Source organism: Mus pahari, chromosome 21 (assembly GCF_900095145.1).
Source record: "Mus pahari chromosome 21, PAHARI_EIJ_v1.1, whole genome shotgun sequence".
Classification (NCBI taxonomy): domain Eukaryota; kingdom Metazoa; phylum Chordata; class Mammalia; order Rodentia; family Muridae; genus Mus; species Mus pahari.
The window spans coordinates 34,233,192-34,238,264 of record NC_034610.1 but is presented as its reverse complement, the minus strand read 5'-3'; positions in this window follow the sequence as shown (position 1 = coordinate 34,238,264).

Sequence of the window (5,073 nt, the reverse complement as noted above, 5' to 3'; positions counted from 1 at the left end):
AGAAGAAGAAGAAGAAGAAGAAGAAGAAGAAGAAGAAGAAGAAGAAGAAGAAGAAGAAGAAGAAGAAGAAGAAGAAGAAGGGTGGGTCAGTACTAGAACATTTTCTACATGTGTAAGACTTTGGGTTTAGTCTTCTGTCTCAGAAAAAAACAAGCAAAACAAACAAAAAAAACTGTTCCAAATATGTTGGGTAGACTGTCCATGTCATATCCTTTGAGGTCTTGTTAAACTCTCAGATTCTTCCATTCACCCTAGATCTGTCAGATGGGATTGGGTATGGAATCTGAAAGTACACAGTTCTGAAAGACAACTCAGGCTGTTGTTGTGAACAACATTTGTGTACTATAAATATCCAGACTCTGTTATAAATTCCAATACAAGGAGAATGGTTAAATTTGGGAAAATACTGTTAATTTTATTGAAAACCAATACACATTAAAATCTCTAATCTTCATGGTTAAGCTACTAGTACTTTCTCTATAAATCCAAACCTACATATTAATGGAAGCACACGCTTACAATAGCGGTGAGGTACTGTATTTTGCTGCTTATAAGTACAGCTATCAGTTAATCCTATAGTGTTTCTCAACAAACACAGTCTAAATGCTGCAATTATTTCAAACCAAAAAAAAAAATGGCTTAAAACCTGTTATCAAAAATAATGACTTTGAGTCATATCACTCTCCCCTTTAATGTATTTCTTACTCTAAAAGGAAAATAATATAATTATAACTAAATACTACTAAAGGTTAAAGTTATAGTTCAAAATTTGAAACATGATATTAAAATTTAATAAGCCAGGAAATAACACTTCAAATGTGAAATCCACAATCATCTCTAACTTGGGCTTAGTTGTTTTTCTTCTTTGAAGAATTAATACAAAAAGTTCATTAATTCATTTATATCTTAATATAGTAATGATCAGAAAAGCTCCCAGGATTGCATGCCCAATGTTTTATAATTAAACTCTTTCTCACTATTTTCTGACTATGAATTAATATTGTGTGATTGCTCCTTTGTTAGACTTATGGTATACTGTTTTTAGTATTCATAGTTCATCAATATTATTGCCACACTGTAGCTCATTTCTTAATTTCAATTCATCATTAAGAAACTGGAACATCCTGGCCTCTGTTTATAGGTACTTAGGATAATTACATCTTAAAGATAATTATGGGTATAATTCTGAACAATGATCATCATAATTCAACAACAACTTAGAGAAATGAAGACAGCTAAAGCTATTATTATTCCTGTAATATAAATTCTTGGGAGGTTAAGACAAGAGAAGTATTGTGAGTTCAAGGCCCTATGTAACTACACTACTACCAGCATGGACTACAAAATGAAACCCCTTTCTCAAAAGCAAGAAGCAAAATGCAAACTTAAGAAAAATTGTGCATATCTATAAAGTAATATTCCTTATGAAGTTTTGAGTATTTTTCTATTTCTGACCACTGTTGTATAAGGCAATATTCATCTCAAATGTTTTTAAGTATTTTGTTTACCAATCTATTATACAGGTGGCTTTCAATGATAATGTTCTATATTTGTTGAAAAACTTTAAATAAACTAGGCAGCGCTGGCTAAATGTTTCAGTATTTGCACTGGATTAGTTCTACAATATTTTATGTAATAAAGATCTCTAAAAAACTTCTCTACCTAACTGAAATTGCTTATTGGTGTTTGGGGAGAGTGCAGGCTAAGATCAACTCATTAAAAGCCACTACACTGCACATGAATTAAAGATCAATCACGTGTTAACTCCTGTAAGACAAACGCAGGGATGGAGAGCTTTCCATGCCTTAGGGAATGTTACAGACAGGCCAAAGCGGGGCTTGCTGTGAAACACCACACCTGAAAACACATTTCTGCACCTGACCAACTTCACACTTCTTATCAGTAATCCCCTCCTCTAAACTCCACCCCAGGTCAAAGAACTGCGCCACCTTTTCCTTCTTCCCCTAATTCTCCAAGAGCCCTTATGTTAGGAGCTGTGTTAAACTCATACAATCCAATTTGCTTTCGCAGTTGTTAAACACCACTGGTGAGCTGTGACAAGAGGAGCCCTCGGCTCGCCAGGCCGTGGTGCATAACTAGAAGCTCCTGTTTCTGTGGCTGCTAGAGCATCTGTGGGTTGTTGGGTGCCTTAACCGTAGCCAATATTCTACAGCAGGATAGTGCATGTAAACCGTTAACGTTTTCAAAGCATCCATTTATCGTTAGAGCTCTGAGATGAGCAGTAGCAAACTGTGATCCTTCTTCTCAGACAACTGAAGTTGAGGGTGAGGACTCCATGTAGCTGCTGTATCCAAAAACATGTAAGGAAGAGACTGGGGAGGCCTCTAGGCAACTGCCATGCCCTGGAACATACGGTGAAGTAATAGCCAAGCTGGGTCTAGAAATTTGCCCTTCAGATGATTCATTCAATGTTCTCGTTGTAATCTGTCCACAAGTACTTCTTATATTTCTGCTCATTCAGTCCTTGTATCTAACAATTTTTATGAATGTAACTATCCTGGAAATATACAACTCAGCTGGAATATGGAACTGAGCTCAAAGAAGACGTAGGTAGAAAAGAAAATTGAATATAATAATCTCCATATCACATCTCAAGCATGAAAGAAGACATTTTCTCTGGAATAATGGGATTTAGATCTGCAAAGCAAAAAAGAAGTAAGACTATAAGGCTGCCTTAAGTTTCAGTTTCTGTAGTAACAGTATCTGCAAGACAGGACAGCTTTGCTATTTCTCTTGTTACTCTGTGCTGGTGGGAGAGAGAAGTGATGTGCATGGCCACTAGCTTCCAGTCATTGCCCTTCTGAATAAGAACTGAAAAGGTACTTGTATTGCAAAAGTAACACTGACCTTAGCTACTCACATTAGTTCAATTATTTAATGATTTAAATCCGGTGCAATTTGTCATTAATCAGCATTATCAGAATTTTTTCTATTTAGTTACTTATATTACTATAAATATATACAGCTAAGTGGACATCAAACTACACTGGGGACATGACTCTGCTCAGTTACTTGCTCAACGTTTCTAAGTTAGTGATTCCAAATTCAAATTGATCAAAAAAATTGCTCATTTAGCTTAATTTCTATCCAGTTTCTTATTAAGTTTCAATTCTATGCCTCCCTCAAAAGATCCAATTTTTTTACCTATTTATTACCCTTGCTTTTCTGTATTGCCATCATCTCATATGTGTAAACTTTATATTTTCTTTCTTTTCTAAGGCATGAACTCTGGCTCTAAATAGAATCCATGCTACTCTGGCTCTAAATAGAATCCATGCCTCATAGTTTCTGACTATATATGTTCATCAATCAAAGCTGTATAGTAAGTCAATTTAATATAACAACTTTTCTTGACCTACATTATATATATATATGTCATTCAGATATAATAAATAATATAAATTCCCATATATGTAATGCCAGGAAAGCCCACCAAGTCAGGATAATTGCTCAGGAAAGGAAGATGGGCAAAGAAACCACCAAGAATAAGTTTTACCTATGTGGGTAAAACCCAGTTCAATGCTATCCCACTTGATACAATGAATGAGAAGGTATATTGTTGTGGATCTGTATAGACATGTACTTCAAATAGACTAGAAAACGCCATAGGAAGTCATGGAGGTGGTGAATATGGGAATCTATGTATTCAAACTGAGATTCGAAAACTGAATGGGTGATGCAGGTTAGGGAAAGACAATGAAGCAGGATGCTTAATCAGAGGGCTCAGTGTGCACAGGGGTAGGTAAAAGTCTGACATCTTGCAGCAACAAAAAATGTCTAATAAACCTAATCTTGGGCTGCAAAGGTAATAAAACCAAAAATAAATCTAGAGGACTAATTGGGGAACAAATTATGAGGTATTAGTCATGACCACCAGGGAATTTGATTTTATCCTGGAGTCAACGTTAAGAAGAATTATGGCACAAAAACATCAATAATAATATAACAGGGTCCTGACTGTGCTAAGTGCTTGACTGGCATCATCTCAGCTAGCTCTTAAGGCAACTCCACAACACAGACACCGTGAGTAACTCTGCTTTCCAGCATGATGATGCTAGCAAATACAGAACCCGAGTGGAGAATAAATCTAAGGAAAATGAGATTAGACACTAAAATATAAACAATGCCTGTTATCAACATTGTTGTATTAATCTCTGCCTGAGAGAACTTCATCTTTACACAACACATTAAACTAGAAAACAGAGAAGAAAAAAATAGACAGAAGAAGAAACAATTCAGATGCAAACAGAAATCCTGTTTAGAGTAGATACAGACCAAAGGGAGAAGGGAGTCTAAAGTAACCCTGCTTGATGATCTAGGAAGACAACAGAAGCCGAAAGGAAAAGAAGTTTGAAGAAAATGAAATATGTTAGATTTGAATCAACCACAGTGCATAAAGTACAGTTGTGTGATGAGCAAATGAGAAAGTATTCAAGAGAAGCCTGAGAAACATGATAGGTCAAACGAAACAGAAGGTGATTCAGATACAATCACATAAAATATCAGCATAGGTCAGCGACTAAGTCCCACGTTTCTCTAGCATTCCTAGTTAGAAAAAGAATGGAATCTAAAGTCAGATAAGTCTTAAGTAAGTAACGGGTGAACTGTGTGCATCGCTTTCTAGTTAGACTAGAATCTCCTAGGAGGCACCCCACGTCCACATCTACTGCAGAAGGATTTGTAAATGCACTCCCACTTATTGACACGAACTATGAAATTCAATTGTAATGGAAAAAGAACTCTCTATTCTAGGAGAGTCTTTGAAGAGTTTAAAGACATCATAGACTAGATCACTTAGAAGAAGTGACAAGTAAGAGGACACACACATACACACACACATGAGCACGCGCACAAAGACATTTACATACACACATACACACACATGCACATCATACACACATTCACACATACACATAGGCACACCATACACACACATTCACATTCACATGCACATACACACATACACACACACACACACACACACACACACACACACACACACGTAAAATTATGCTGCACCTTGATCTGTCTGTATTTTTGGATTTATCTGCT